Below are 17123 nucleotides of genomic sequence, written 5' to 3'. Positions count from 1 at the left end.
CCAACTTCATCCTTTTTATATCTTTTTGAAGGTGCGGCCTCCAGAATTCTACACAATATTCTAAATGAGGTCTCACCAGAGTCTTATACAGGGGCATCAATACTTCCTTTTTCCTACTGGCCATACCTCTCCCTATGCAACCTAGCATCCTTCTAGCTTTCACTGTTACCTTTTCAACCTGTTTGGCCACCTTAAGATCATCACATACAATCACACCGGTCCAACTCTTCTTTCGTACACATAAGTTCTTCACCCCCAAACTGTAACGTTCCCTCAGGTTTTTGCAGCCCCAATGCATGACCTTGCATTTCTTAGCGTTAAATTTTAGCTGCCAAATTTCAGACCACTCTTTAAGCTTCGCCAGGTCTTTCTTCATGTTATTCACACCATCCGGCATGTCTACCCTATTGCAGATTTTGGCATCATCCGCAAAGAGGCAAACCTTACCTGACATCTCTTCAGCAATATAGTTTATGAAAATGTTAAAAAGAACAGGCCATGAACAGAACCTTGAGGCACTCCAATGGTAACATCGCTTTCCTCAGAGCGATTTCCATTGATCACTACCCTCTGTTGCCTTCCATTTAACTAGTTCTTCACCCAGCCCGTCACTTTGGGACCCATCCCAAGGACACTCAGTTTATTTATCAGATGTCTGTGTGGAACACTGTCAAAGGCTTTGCTAAAATCTAAATACACCACATCTAGCGCACATCCTCTATCCAATTTTCTGGTCTCCCAGTTAAAGAAATTCATCAAATTTGTCTGACAAGACCTACCTCTAAAGAATCCATGTTGCCTCCGGTCCTGTAATCCACGGGATTCCAGAAACATGACCATGCTCTGGTTTCCATTAATTTGCTTACCACAGAAGTCAGATATACCAGCCTGTAATTCCCTATTTCTTCCTTACTTCCACTTTTGTGGAGAGGGACCACATCCACCCTTCTCTGGTACCACGCCTGACTCTAGAGACTCATTGAAAAGGTCAGTCAGCGGAGCTACCAGAACTTTCCTAAGTTCCTTCATCACCCTCTGGCCCCATCGTTTTGTCTACCTTTATTTTAGCTAGCTCCTCATGAACACAACCCTCTGAAAATCGATCAGGGGCTATTACTCCTCCATCCCTATTCACATCTGTCTTCTGCGGTCCTGTTCTCAGTGCTTTAGCCATGAACACAGAACAGAAATATTTGTTAAGCAATTCGGCCTTTTCTTTATCAGCTTCTACATATTCCTCCCCTTCACCTTTGGGCCACTTTTGCACATCTTCCTATCACTAATATATCTAAAAAATGTCTTGTCTCCCCGTTTTACCGTGTCAGCTATTTTTTCTTCCATTTGCATCTTTGCTTTCCTGACTACACGACCAGCCTCTCTTAACTTTTCCAGATATTGTTGCCTGTCTTTCTCTTTCTGCGATCTTTTGTAGTTTATGAAAGCTAAACTCTTATTCCATACCTTCTTATCTACTACTTTTGAGAACTAAAGCGGCTTTCTTTTCCTCTTACTTTTACTTACTTGCCTCACAAAAAGGTTTGTTGCCATTACAATCGCTCCTTTCAGTTTTGCCCACCGCATTTCCACTCCTTCCATACATTCCCATCTAGACAATAATTCCTTGAAGTAAACCCCCATCTGAACAAAGTTAGTTTTTCTTTAAAGTCTAGAACCTTTGCTTTTGAATAAGCCCTCTCTATACCCATCTCAATATTAAACTGTACCATGCAGTGATCACTGGATGTCAGATGATCACCCACTGCAACATCAGAAACACTTTCCCTATTATGACCCCCATCCCGCATGAGTTCCATTATCAACTGCTGGAACAGTTCACCTTGTAGAGAATCCAGGATCGCCCTACTTCTAGAAGACCCCGCAATAGATATACCCCAATCAATATCCAGCATGTTAAAATCACCTATTAGTAAGACTTCCCCTTTTTTAGATATATTCTGAGGCCCAGATTCTGTATAGGACGCCCATCTCAGGCGTCCTGTACAAAATTGGAACAAAACTCGCCCAAAGTAAACCTGATTCTATAACTGACATTCATGTTGCAGATGCCGATTATAGAATCGGGTTTTTGTTTAGCATTTAGACACGGTCGTTATACTTTATCGCGGCAAGGGATTTCCCTGCCGCAATTGGTATAGCAACCACGGCTATGGCCCCGATGTTCGCGGCAGGAGGGTGCCCAACCCCTCCTGCTGAAAGAACCCGGCCCCCAAAGATCGCAGGCATGAGGGTACTCAACCCCCCCAACCCAATGTTTGCGGCAGGAGGGTGCCCAACCCCTCCTGCCAAAAGAACCCACCCCCCCAAGATTGCCGGCCAGAGGGTACCCAACCCCTCCTTCGGACCCCCCCAATGATCCCCCCAAACAAAATGCCCTAACCGCCCTCCCAGGACTCCCCCAATGGCCTCCCTGAAGATTGCCGGCAGGAGGGTGCCCAAACCCTCCTGCTAGCCCCCCCCCCAACGAAACACTCAAGCTTACCGCCAAGTTGGCCGGATGGGCCTTCACATCGTCCGGCCAGCAGGCCTGCCTCTGTCCAAATGAGACGGGCCCGCCCCTCCCGTGCCCAACCCAGGAGGGGCCTTAGGCGCTTGGGCCAATCACTCCCTAGGATCCTGTGGGTTGGGCAGGGGAGGGGCAGGCCCGCCTCATTTGGACAGAGGCAGGCCTGCTGGCCGGACAGTGTGAAGACCCATCCGGCCAACTTGTTGGTAAGCTTGAGGGGGGTTCCGGGGTGGGGGTTTTGTTGGGGGGGGGGCAGGTAGGAGGGGTTGGGCACCCTCCTGGCGGAGTTCTTTGGGGGGCATGGGGGGTTCGGCAGGAGGGGTTGGGTACCTTCCTGCCGGCGATCTTCAGGGAGGCCATTGGGGGTTCATGGGAGGGCGGTTAGGGCATTTTGTTTGGGGGGGTCATTGGGGGGGGTCCGACAGGAGGGGTTGGGTACCCTCTGGCCGGCAATCTTGGGGGGGTGGGTTCTTTTGGCAGGAGGGGTTGGGCACCCTCCTGCCGCAAACATCGGGGTGGGGGGGGTTTGGGAGAATGGCGGCTGTACCCACGGCCGCTATATTAATCGCGGAAGGGAGATCCCTTGCTGTGATAAAGTATAGCGACTGTGTCTACTTACCATGTAGGCCAGCATTTTGCTAGCCTACATTGTAAGCATCTCCCGCTCTGATAGGTAGACACATAGGGTCGCCTAAGGCTATCCCCTAGCCTTAGGCGAGCTTAGGTGGGCTTGTGGGCCTCCCTAGGCTCCTGGAGGCACCTTCAATATAGGCGGCTTGCCTGGGGAGCATTTTTTAAGAAAACGTGCCTCCTGATTGGCTGATTAGATAGCTGTAGAATGTCTACAGCTGCCTACAATCAGGACGCATTTTGCTGAATCAGGGCCTGAATGTCTACTATTAAATCTCTATCTACTTCTTTTGTCTGTGAAGGAAGCCTATATATCATACTAATATAAATATATTCACCATTTCCTCTTTCCAACTTGATCCACAGTGCTTCTTCCTTGCCCTGCAAATCCTGCAATTGTGTGGCTTTAATATGATCTTCAGATTGGAAGGGTGTATATTCTCTTACCCCTCCTAACTCTCTTCACAGTAAATAGTACAACGTTTCTAGATCCTCAGAGGTACTACCTAGCACTCATACAAATTCATTGTGTCAGGCTTTATGTACTACTTCCTCACTGGATCTTCCATACTTTGCTATTAAATTTATAAATACTTTTTTCCACCTTAGTGTATAAATAGTTTAAAACTTGTGGTCATGCTTTCAGGGATTTATACTGCTAACATGTTTCACCCGAAGGGGTTTTATCAAGGCACCATATCCTTCATAAAATCAAAACAAACATTTTAATACTCATAAGAACATAAACAGTGCCTCTGCTGGATTAGACCATAAGTCCATCGTGCCCAGCAGTCCGCTCACGCGACGGCCCATCAGGTCCAGGAACTGTATAGTGATCCTCTTTCTGTACCCCTCTATCCCCTTTTCCTTCAGGAAGTTATCTAATCCCTTCTTGAACCCCAAAACCGTACTCTGTTCTATGACACCCTCTAGAAGCGCATTCCAGGTGTACACCACCCTTTGGGTGAAGAAGAACTTCCTGTCATTGGTTCTGAATCTGTCCCCTCTTAATTTTTTCAAATGCCCTCTCGTTATTGTATTTATCGAAAGTTTGAAGAATATGTCCCTCTCCATTTTCTCTATGCCCTTCATGATCTTGTAAGTCTCTATCATGTCCCCTCTAAGTCTCCGCTTCTCTAGGGAAAAGAGCCCCAGTTTCTCTAATCTTTCTGCATATGAAAGGTTTTCCATACCTTTTATCAATCGTGTCGCTCTTTTCTGAACATTCTCGAGTATCGCCATATCCTTCTTTAGGTATGGCGACCAATATTGGACACAGTACAACGGCAGGATAACTTATTTCGTTCTGGTTGTAATACCTTTCTTGATAGTACCTAGCATTCTATTCGCCTTTTTAGCGGCCACTGCGCACTGTGCCGACGATTTCATTGTCTTGTCCACTATTACCCCCAAGTCCTTTTCTTGGGTACTTTCACCCATTACCAGCCCTCCCATCATATAGCTGTGCTTTGGGTTTCTGTTTCCTAAATGCAAGACTTTACATTTCTCTACATTAAACTTCATCTGCCATCTCATTGCCCACTCTCCCAGCTTGTTCAGGTCCCTTTGTAGATCTTCGCAGTCCTCTTTAGTTCTAACTCCACTAAATAGATTGGTGTCATCTGCGAATTTTATTACTTCGCACTTCATCTCATTACTCACATATCTAAACTATGTTACTATCTTAGACTTAGTTAACTACCATATCCCAACGCCGTGGGAACACCTTTTACAGATGGTTCTTTAATAAAAAATGCACAAAGACATTCAAACCTTTCAGCTTACCTTTCTAAAGCTTAACGCTGCTGTAACCGACCACTGAATAGTTAATTCAAAATGGCCGCGATAGAAAGGTAAGCTGAAAGGTTTGAATGTCTTTGTGCATTTTTTATTAAAGAACCATCTGTAAAAAGTGTTCCCACGGCGTTGGGATATGGTAGTTAACTAAATCTAAGATAGTAACATAGTTTAGATATGTGGGGGCCGCCGCATGAGCGGACTGCTGGGCGTGATGGACCACTGGTCTGACCCAGCAGTGGCAATTCTTACGTTCTTATGAGTATTAAAATGTTTGTTTTGATTTTATTAGGAATATGGTGCCTTGATAAAACCCCTTCGGGTGAAACATGTTGGCGGTATAAATCCCTGAAAGCATGACCACAAGTTTTAAGCTAAGTATTTAAACTATTTATACAATATGGTGGAAAAAAGTATTTATAAATTTAATAGCAAAGTATGGAAAATCCAGTGAGGAAGTAGTACATAAAGCCTGACACAATGAATTTGTATGAGTGCTAGGTGGTACCTCTGAGGATCTAGAAACGCTGTACTATTTACTGTGAAGAGAGTTAGGAGGGGTAAGAGAATATACACCCTTCCAATCTGAAGCTTGGGCTATACTCTCACAGAAAATTTAACTTGAACTATTGTGCTGTTTGGCCAATTTAATATGATATTAACATATAAAGCTACTCCCCCTCCTTTTCTTCCTGCCCTGTCTTTCCTGAACAGATTATACCTACTCTGTGAACCCCTTTTTATAAAGCATCTGCTCCCTCTTTCCTTTTCCATTCAGTGTCTCCCCCCTTTCATCACATCTCCCTTATTTGGATTGAAAAAACGCGACCATGTTAGCCCCTACTACAGACTGCTGCAATGGCTGCCAGTCGAGGCACGAATAATATTCAAGTTCTCTTGCATATGCTTCAAGCTAGTTTGGGGACTAGCTCCTACATACTTGCTATCTCACTTCGTATTATGCAAGCCCTATAAGACAAACTAGAAACTGCAAGCTATTTGCATGCCCAAGCATCACCGGCTGTAAATACAAAACATTTCTGGATAGAACTTTTATGTACCAAGCAAACAAACAACAAAACTGGCTAGACAACTACATTAATGGAGCTAAACTGACCTACGACGCTTTTAGAAAAGTCATAAAAACTGCCTTATTCGACAGATATATCATCTAAACAGTAAGAACATAAGAAGTTGCCTCCGCTGGGTCAGACCAGGGGTCCATCGCGCCCAGCAGTCCGCTCCCACGGCAGCCCTTCAGGTCCATGACCTGTAAGTGATCCTTTGACTAAAACCTTTCAATCCTCATTATTCTTCTATCCATACCCTTTTATGAACCTATCTATACCTTTATCTATATCCCTCAATCCCCATATCCTTCAGGAACTTGTCCAATCCCTCTTTGAACCCCCTTATTGTACTCTGTCCTATCACAGCCTCCGGAAGCGCATTCCAGGTGTCCACCACCCTCTGAGTGAAGAAAAATTTCCTAGCATTGGTTCTAAACCTGTCCCCTTTCAATTTCTCCGAGTGCCCCCTTGTTCTTGTAGTTCCCAATAGGCTGAAGAATCTGTCCCTTTCCACTTTCTCTATGCCCTTCATGATCTTGTAAGTCTCTATCATGTCTCCTCTGAGTCTCCACCCCAGCCTTTCTAGCCTCTCAGCATATGGAAGGTTTTCCATACCTTTTATCGTTCTTGTCGCTCTTCTCTGAACCCTCTCAAGTATCTCCATGTCCTTCTTTAGGTACGGCGACCAATATTGGACACAGTATTCCAAACACTTTTTCCATTGATATTTTTTATAATATGTCCCCTCTGAAATTCTTAACATTGTAATTCGCTGCATTTTTTAAAGTTTCTACATACTATAATTTCACTGACTATCTGCATATTGTAACTCGCTGATTGTCCAGTTCTCTTCAATGTGAACCAACTAGAAGTCGCAATTATGGCGGTATAGAAGAATAAAGTTATTATTATTATTATTATATTATGTCTCTTTTTTTCCCCACCTGACACCCTGGCTGCTGCTGCTTCTTGTACCGCGCACTTTCCCGTCTCCCTCCCATGGCCACCCCAGCTGCTGCTTCTCCAAATGAGCAGCAGCAGTGGCAAAAGAGCCTACCTTGGTCTCCTGCAGGGCTGTACTCACAGCCTCAGTTCACATAGCTGCTGGTTATGTCCCGACGTCCTCTCCCAGTACCAGCCGCTGATTATACTGAGACTGTGAGTGCTGCCCCACATTAAAGTGGGGCAGGCCATTTAGCCGTTTAGAGAAGCAGCGGCAGCAGCCAGGATGGCGGTGGGGAAGTGCTATTCCTGGTGCGTGGCAGTCTGGAACTGCGCAGTCTTCAAAAGAAATGTGCAGCCGCTCAACTTAGAGGGAACATTGGTTTCAACGTACCCAATGATGACACCTAGATCCTTTTCCTGGGCGGTGATTCCTAATGTGGGACCTTGTATCACATAGCAATAGTTCAGGTTTCTCTTTCCCACATGCATCACTTTGCACTTGCTCATACTAAGGAGCTCATTTTCAAAGGAGAAAAATGTCCAAAAAGTGACATAAAGGGGTTGATAGACATTTTTCTTGCCACATTTTTCCAGTTTGCTATTTTCGAAACCTATTTTCTAGAAGGATATCTATGCTTTTGATCAGTAGTTCATCTAAATCTCAAGGGGGCATGGTGTGGGCAGGTCTAGGGTGGGCTTATGACTTGGACATTTTTCTGCAATAATCAAACATTTAAGAATACATTCAGGGCACAAGTCAGATGTCTGAGAGGCTAGACCTGTTTTAATAACGAATAAGTGCCAAAAAGGTGGCCAAACTGACTAGATGATCACTGGAGGGATGTATGCATGGCCACCCCACACTGACCCCATCCCATCCCTCAAAGATGTAAATGAAACAGTACATACCTGTCTGTATGGCTAGTCTTAGTAGTGCAGCAAGCTTTTGGAGTAGCCTTATGGGCAGGGTGGTCAACCACAGAGATGGGGACTCGGGCCAATACTCTACTACACTTGTGGTGGAATCTGTGAGCTTTCCAAACTCCACCCAAATCTCATATGTGAAGTGTCCCCTGCAGGCATAAGGGCCAGTCTTCCAGTCTTGCAAGGTCCTCTTGCAATTTTTCACAATCCTCTTATGATTTAACAACTTTGAACTACGTTGTATCATCAGCAAATTTAATGATCTCACTAGTTATTTCCATCTCTAGATCATTGATAAATATGTTAAAAAGCAATGTCCCAGCACAGACCCCTTTTGCATTAAGAATATTGACCATTTAAACCTACTCTCAGTTTTCTGTCGTTTAACCAGTTCGTAATCCATAATAGGACATTGCCTCCTATCCCATGACTTTCTAATTTACTTAGAAGATTCTCATGAGGTATTTTGTTAAATGTCTTATGAAAATCCAGATACACGATATCAACCACCACATCTTTATTCATATATTTATTCAGCCCTTCAAAGAAATGTAGTAGATTGGTGAGGTAAGATTTCCCTTGACTAAATCCATGTTGGCTCTGTCTCATTAATCCATGCTTAGGTATATACTCTGCAACCGTGTTCTTTATAATAGCCTCTACCATTTTGCCAACCACTGACATCAGACTCACTAGTCTATAATTTCCAGGATCACCTTTGAAACCCTTTTAAAAAATTGATGTTACATTGGTCACCCTCTAATATTCCGGTACCATGATGTATTTTAAAGATAAATTAATAATTACTAACAATAGCTGTGCACGCTCATTTTTCTATTTGTCAATACAGCTAAAATCGAAATATACCACATCTAGTGCTTTCCCTCTATCCAGTTCTCTGGTCACTCAGTCAAAGAAATTGATCAAATTTGTCTGACAAGACCTACCTCTAATGAAACCATTTACCGGAGGACCTGTAATCCATTAGATTCCAGAAAGTTTACTATTCTCTGTTTTAAAAGTGTTTCCATTCATTTACTTACCACAGAAGTCAGACTTATCAGCCTGTAGGTCCCTTCCCTACCTCTTCCTTACTTTCACTTATACAGTTAAGAGCTAAATATCACACTTACCGTAACTGCATAAGAGAGAACTAGCTGCATGAATTCAGATGTCCAGTACTGGTGCCTGGGTAATGGGCACGGTCTGGCACTGAATATCACCAGCAGCAGCTGAAAAAATGCTCACTGCCACCAGCTGAATATCTACTCCAAAGTTTTAATAGTTTGATCTCTAGTATTTATTTATTCAATTTTCTATACCGTTTTCCCAAGGGAGCTCAGAATTGTTTACATGAATTTATTCAGGTACTCAAGTGTTTTCCCCTGTCTGTCTCAGTGGGCTCACAATCTGTCTAATGAACCTGGGGCAATGGGGGGATTAAGTGAGTTGCCCAGGGTCACAAGGAGCAGCATAGATTTGAACCCACAACTGAGGCTGTAGCTTTAACCTGGAAAAACGGAGACTTAGAGGGGACATGATAGAAACTTATAAGATCATGAAAGGTATAGAGAAGGTAGAGAGGGACAGATTCTTCAGACTAGCGGGGGCAACAAAAACAAGAGGGCATTCAAAAAAATTGAAAGGAAACAGATTCAGAACCAATGCTAGGAAGTTCTTCTTCACTCAGAGGGTGGTGGACAGCTGGAATGTGCTTCCAGAGGAGGTGGTAGGGCAGAGTACGATTTGGGGTTTCAAAATGGGATTGGATGATTTCCTGAAGGAAAAGGGGATTGAAGGGTATATAGAGGGTTACTATACAGGATATTAAATGATTAGGGAATAAAAAGTTTTAGTAAGATCACTTACAGGTCATGGACCTGGGCGGGTCGCCGCGGGAGCGGACTGCTGGGTAGGATGGGCCCATGGTCTGACTCGGCAGAGGCGATGCTTATGTTCTTATGTCACACTCTAGAAGGATAAAAAGTCCCCAGAAGTACATTCAAAAGAAGTTTGAGTTCATTTCCCGTGCAAAATGTAATTTATGGTATGGAACTTTAAAAAATATGTAATGGAGTCTTTACAGTTTAGCTGGAGAAACCTTGCATCTTTTATCTAAGCTATTCTCAGAAAAATGGTTTTCTCTTGCAAGCATTGTATGTGACATTGAAATTGAGCATTTGGGGTCTTATTAATTATCTTTCTTTTGGCACAGTCATGCAAACTTTTTTTTTTTTTTTAGAACATCACTCACATTTTAACAGAATACCATGTTATCAGGTATCCTGATATCTCTTAACATGACTGCTCTGTATACTGTATATAGCTTATATTTTGCAAACTCTGTGTTATATCGCCATCTAATGGTTGTGTTAATAACTTGGCTAATCCGTGAAAGCATAATTCTACCAGAGTAAGTTATGAGAGCAGGATTGTGTGTAATCTGTCCCTCTGTAATTGGACGTGCCCTGCTTTCCATTCCATGATTTAGGATGTAATAAATTTCCCATTTGGTTATATTTAGAGACTCCAAATCATTATGGGAAAGCTGTTTTCACATTCAAATACATCCCCAAATAAACTTGGGGCTCCTTTTATCAAGCTGCGGTGGGCGGTTAACGCACGGAATACCACACGTTCAACCGCCTGCTGCGCTAGTTGCTAATGCCTCCATTGACGAGGTGTTAGTTTATTGGTGTGCCGCGGGGGTTAGCACGTGATGAAATGTCCGACGCGCTAACCCCCGTAGCGCACCTTGATAAAAGGAGCCCCATCTTTCTGAACTATAAAATCATAGATTCAACACTTATCTTAAATACGCATGTTACAACGTCCATAAGTGGTTGTGTCCCATTCTGATGCTGAAAATATTACAAGCCCAGACACACAGAGCATCAAGGGCCTCAGCACATCATCTACTTCCCTTAGGAAGGATGCCTTGCAACTGAGGAAGGACTGCAGGGTTCAGCACCTCTCCTGCATCCTCTGGATCAGAAAAGTTAAGATCATCACATACTATCAAGTCCTGCTCTTCCTATGTGCACAAAGGATTTTCACCTCCTAAACTGTACAGGGTTTTGCAGCCCAAATGCACGACCTTGCATTTCATAGCATTAAATCTTAGCTGCTGAATTTCAGACCATTCTTCAAGCTTTGCTAGGTCTTTCCTCGTGTTATTCACAACGTCAGGGGTGTCTATTGCAGATTTTGTTATCATTTGCATTATGAAATATGTTTTCAAGAAGACAATCAAAAGATGGCATCCGATTGTACGGGAAGATATTTTTTACTTTTTATGTTTATAATGATTTCCTTCACTCGCCGGCGCTCCAGCTGCCCTCTCCTGCCTCTCTGGCTGCCCTCTCCTGTCTCCTCTGCTAAAAACTGTATTCGCGGTTTTTCAACATTCACGGGGGTTCCTGGAATGGAACCCCCGCGAATATTGGAGGAGTACTATACTGCAAAACAATGTACGAAACACAGGAACTTTATTGGAGTCCATAAAATGTTTGCCAAAGAATGGTTCTCTGTAATAAGAAGACAGGACCTGACATGGTCTGTGTTTCGAAAAACACTTCTTCCTCAGGGGTCCAAATTGTATAATATTCCACGTATCAAGAACCATATGATGTTGAACAATGGCGTTAGATTCAAAAGAAACAGTGACGTGAAGCTCTTTTTTGCTGCTACACAGCCAACAGCATTTCACAGCCAGTCATGAGAAGAGTAGCTGTTTTTAGCTCTTTCTCACAGAATTTAAGATGTTTGCTGCACCAGCTTTTTTTTATAAATCTTTATTGATTTTCAAAACTTAGACAATGCAATACAATTATCTGAACATAAATATTTCATAAAATGCATTATTAAACATACAATTTATACTTATAACAATCATTTTCTCCCCCCCTTTCCAGATTTAATACAAGAAGTCAAATTATGTAATTATAATATTATAATCAAGTCCCCCATCGGGAAACTGCTGCCTGTCTCCGTTGCCAGGCTCCCGAAGCGGGCTTAGGACACATGTTCTGGACTTGCCCTAATGTTCAAGCTTTTTGGAATGCTGTTTTTGTCTTTGTGGAGCGCATTTGGAAAATTACTATTCGCCGCTCCCCTTTGTTATTATTTGGAACTATTCCTCATTATTTCCCTCGGGTGCAGGGAGCTGCTGCTTTCCTAGAATGGACTGTTCTAGTGGTTCTGAAATGTATATTGCTGAACTGGCTTGAGGACGATGCTCCGGATTACTCTCTTTGGAGTTGTCGGATGATTACCCTCTTGATTTGGGAAGGGAGAGATGTGAACGACCTTTCTTCTCTCCCAGGCCGTATGTTTCAACGCACCTGGGAACCATTTTGGACGACTATGACCCCGCTGGCTCGAAGCCGCTTGTTGAACTGTTGAATTTCTGTATTCTGTTTTCTTTTGATATATCTGGTTAGCCTGACCATTGTTTGTTTTATCTGCCTGAGCTGTACTTGGAAGGAGGACCCTGGGGGCGGGGTTTCTTTTGGGTAGGGTTGTGTTGGTCGGGGGGGTTTCTTTTGGGGCCTGTGCCTTGTGGGGATTGGGTGTTGTTATTTAAAATGCTGAGCTCGCTTGTTCTTGGTTTGTTTCTTGTTTGCTGCTTTTGTTGAGCTCAATAAAATATATTTGAATATATTATAATCAAGTAATTTTAATAGCCAAATACCTTTCTCACCCCCCACCCTCCCCTGGATGTGTAAAGAAGCCCACCAACCACAAAAAAATAAATAGATAAATACATTACAATTATTATGTTTCAATGCTTGCAGTAAACCATCTATTCTGTAATCCGCTGTCCTGGGCTGCAGCTATCAGTTGCTCATCCTTAGGTTTCAATTCATCCCTCCTTAATCATTCATGTGTCTGATGTTGATCCACAACTGGTTTCTGGAATAACATTTTGTATTTGGCACTTATTGATCCAATTCCTTGAAGAATTGTGAATCACTTTGCTATTATATCTGCGAAAGGCGGTGTATCAGGCTTGTTAATAAACATAAAAGCTTGAGCCACCTCTAGGGTGGGGAGGGATAGTGGGGTGCACGGATAAAGGTTTGACTGGGGTGTCAGATATCCTTAAGAACATAAGAGTTGACATACTGGGACAGACCAAAGGTCCATTAAGCCCAGTATCCTGTTTCCAACAGTGGCCAATCCAGGCCACAAGTACCTGGCAAGATCTTTGGGCAATCCCTACATAGCTCATTTGCAAAGACGAGCAATGCCTCTTCTACCTGCCTGGCAATCTTTTATGGAGTTTTCCTCCAAGAGCTTGTCCAAATCTCTTTTGAACCGTGTTAGTCATCTTGATCATATCCCCAGCCAACAGATTCCGCAGCTCAATTATTTTTTTTTAAACACCTAAAACTAAGGGCTCCTTTTATCAAGCCGCGCTCGCGGTTTAACGTGCATAATAGCGTGCATTAAACCGCCGCCCGTGCTAGCCGCTAACGCCTGCCTTGAGCAGGAGGTAGTTTTTTTGGCCAGCGCGGGGGTTAGCACGTGATTAAAAGTCACGCGCGCTAACCCCGCTAGCGCGGTTTGATAAAAGGAGCCCTAAGTGGTATGCAATAAAACATACGTAAACAACACAGGCAAACAAATGAACCAAATCTAACAAAAGAGCCTGTATAATAATTAAATAAAATTACAGAATAGGAACAATCTGCACAAGCAAGAATATCTTTAATACGAGTATGTAAAAAAACAAACATGCCCTAGAACAGTGGTTCCCAACCCTGTCCTGGAGGACCACCATAGCCCTAATGAATATGCATGGAGCATATTTGCATGCCTGGCACCTCCATTATATGCAAATCTCTCTCATGCATATTCATTAGGGCTAGCCTGAAACCCCGATTGGCCTGGTGATCCTCCAGGACAAGGTTGGGAACCACTGCCCTAGAAGCTTATTCTATAATAATAACCTCACCTTTCCCTTTGAAGAATGCACATTCTGCCACCCCTTTCCAATCTGATGCAGAGACACATCGGTCAGGAAAAGATCTTAGCATTACTCAATGGGAAAAGTCTGTATGAATAAATGTATTTTTAACACGTTCTTAAGTTGCTGGAAAGATGTAGAGAAGTGAATGTGCCCTGGGAGCTTATTCCACAAGAATGGACCTATTATAGAAAATGCACACGCTGTTCTCTCTGCATAATGAGTCTTGTTCAAATCTGGCACAGACATACATCTATCAGTAGGAGATCTCAACTGACACAGTGGCCTGTACAATTGCACTTTTTGTTGTAAATGCCACGGTGCTGCATGAAATTATTCTTTGCATGATTTGTTTTCAGTCTTCAGTCATTAGTGTCGTTAGAGTCCTATTGTTTTGTGCTTTTATTCAGGTTAAACAATCATTTCTCTATTTAACTGCTCCACCCAACTCATGATAAACTCCCGTCATAGTCCCTATCAATTGTCTTTTCTCCTGGCTGAAGAGCCCTAATCTGTTTAATCTCTCTCCATAAGGGAGGTGTTCCATCCCCCTTGTCATTTTTGGCACCCTTTTCTAAACCTCTACTACCTAGTTGTGTTATATCCTTTTTCAGATGGGTAACCAAAGCTGTATGTAATACTTAAAAGTGTGGTTGCACTGGGACCAATACAGAAGCATAATGATATTCTAAATTTGTTCTCAGTTCCTTTGCAAATGATCCTAGCATTCTGTTTGCTTTTTAACAGCTGTGGTGGGCTGGGCTGACTCCAAGATCTTTATCTCTGGTAGTGACTCTTAATTGAGAATCTGACATTTTGTACCTGTGTTTGGGATTATTTTTCCTTATGTGTATCACGTTCCACTTGTCCACATTAAATATCTGCCATTTAGATACCCAGAGGGGGATTTTCGATAGGATGGCTGAGTTTGGACGTTTTGAGAAAGTTGTTCAAAAATCCAGTAGAGAAAATGTCCATTTTCGAAACCACAAGACATCTATTTGTTGTTTTTTTTTTTTTTCCTGAAAATGACCTATATAGACATTTTGACCCTTAAGGCCAGATTCTGTAAACCAGGGGTAGAGAACTCCGGTCCTCGAGAGCCGTATTCCAGTCGGGCTTTCAGGATTTCCCCAATGAATATGCATGAGATCTATTTGCATGCACTGCTTTCAATGCATATTCATTGGGGAAATCCTGAAAACCCAACTGGAATACGGCTCTCGAGCACCGGAGTTCTCTACCCCCGCTTTAAACTGTGTCTAAATCAGCAGCCATCTAAAAAAAACCACATGTCAATCATGTTTAGGTGACATGTCCAGAATTGTGGCTAATAGGGCCTACCAGAAAACATAGGTATCGGCAATGTAGGCTGGGATTTTCCTGGCCCACTGTATAGTGCAGATGCCTATGTTCAAGTTTAAGTTTCAAGTTTATTATAAATTTGATTGATCACTTATTCAAAATTCTAAGCGATGTACACATCAATGAAATTACAAATTTTTAGGGGGCAACAAAACAAACGGTAAAAACTCAACCTTGCAAAACATATTAAAGACTAACCTTACAAACATATTAAAACAAAAGGAAAGGATGGGAAGAGAAATACAAATTGTTGATAGTAAATAAGACACTTATGGGGAAAAAACAATAGGAAGGGAGAGAGCAATGTATGAAGTGGAATTGAAATGAGACTCCTAATCAGGCTTTCTAACTGGGAAGGGGTAAAACGCGGACCTGACGGACCTCGCGGATCTAAACCCGCACGTCCTTAAAAATCTGAGGTCCATGCCGCTTGTAGTTAGTTAATGGCTCTGACAGACCTCGGTGACAATTTAGTGCTGACAGATCCGTCTCAGCATAGGGAGGGGAAAGTATTAGGATCCGTCAGCACTAAAATGTCACCGAGGTCTGTCAGAGCCAGAGACTAGTGCTGGAGCGGCTCTAAAACGAATCCTTTAAACTGGTTTCCTGCAGCCCCAGTAAATCGGCTCTGACAGACCTCGATGACATTGTAGTGCTGACGGATTCTAATACTTTTCCATCCCTATGCTGAGACGGATCCGTCAGCACTACAATGTCATCGAGGTCTGTCAGAGCCAGAAACTAACTTCAAACGGCACGGACCTCAGATTTTTAAGGCTGTGCGGGTTTAGATTCGCGAGGTCCGTCAGGTCTGTGTTTTACCCCTTCCCTTTCTAACTATCCAATGCATCCTTAAAAAGAAAGCTTTTTAATTTGCTCTCAAATCTGTCTAAATTGCGTTCTTCCCTTAAATAAATAGGGAGGGAATTCCATGTATGAGGGGGGGGGGGCTGTGATAGAAAAATTGAATTGCTGCTGTGTATTAATAATTTTAAGTGAGGGAATTATTAGTAGATGTTGATCGTTTGACCTCAGGAAATGTAGTCACGGGACACCATGCACAGGAAGTGAGTCGCTGGGCTTTGCTAGATCCTCGCAGTGAGCAGCAGGGTGGTGGGGTCCCCACTGCACAGTCTGCGGAAGTGGGAAACTCCGGACCTGGCTGTCATCTCGGCTCAACTCAACTCATTATAAAGGGTAAGGTAGGGTTGCTGCACAAGTCGCTGGGGAGGGCGAGAGGGATAGCTCATTTATTTGACTGGAACATTAAGTTCAGGTTTGTTTGACGTGTAATGGAACCACCTCTATTAGGCCCATTTTTCATAGGTGCCAACTCGAAGGGAGCTCATAGATTCCACCTGGAAGAGCCAAAAGCTGAAAGCAGTGAAATATCAGTGTTTGGAGTTTTAAGCCTTTCTTTTTATTCACTTCTCAGTAAAATGTGAAGCCCTTGTGTTGACTCTCATCATACTGACTTTTTTGTCTGGATCATGTGCAGCAGAGGGAATATACTTGGGAATTTTATTTTTTTTTTTAAACCTGCCTAAGTCCCAATAAATATTGCAGCTCTTGTCTCGAAGCCTGTACAGATTGGTAAGACTAGCAACTCTGGAGAAAATCTCACAGTACCTGAAGATATCACTATCTTGGCTACAGCCCCAATTCTATAGGGACTATCATAATCTTGGAGGAGAGCCCAAATCTGTAGAGAAATATGAGTATCCCCAGTATGAGTGCTCAGAGCTGAAGGATCTTAAAAACAAAGTAGCTGAATCAAAGGCCCAGATTCTCAAAACTGGTTTCAGCCACCCAGTCCTTCAGGGAGAAAGCCATATATGTTACAGACACTTTGTAAAAACATAAGTCAGCTACTGTTTGGGTTTCTAACAGGTACTTG

General features: G+C 43.0%; 1 protein-coding gene across 1 annotated transcript in view; it reads left to right on the top strand.

Moving 5' to 3' along the window:
* Window positions 1–16361: 16361 nt before the first annotated feature.
* Window positions 16362–17123, top strand: part of LOC117365368 (solute carrier family 22 member 6-A-like) — a 130275-nt gene continuing 129513 nt past the window's right edge. The window contains exon 1 of the mRNA XM_033955735.1: window positions 16362–16423. The gene's annotated coding sequence lies outside the window, so the exon portion shown is untranslated. The remainder of the gene's footprint in view (window positions 16424–17123) is intronic.

The sequence above is a fragment of the Geotrypetes seraphini genome, chromosome 8 (assembly GCF_902459505.1).
Source record: "Geotrypetes seraphini chromosome 8, aGeoSer1.1, whole genome shotgun sequence".
Taxonomy (NCBI): Eukaryota; Metazoa; Chordata; class Amphibia; order Gymnophiona; family Dermophiidae; genus Geotrypetes; species Geotrypetes seraphini.
Note: the sequence above shows the minus strand (reverse complement) of the source record. Positions and strands in the feature narration are given on the sequence as shown.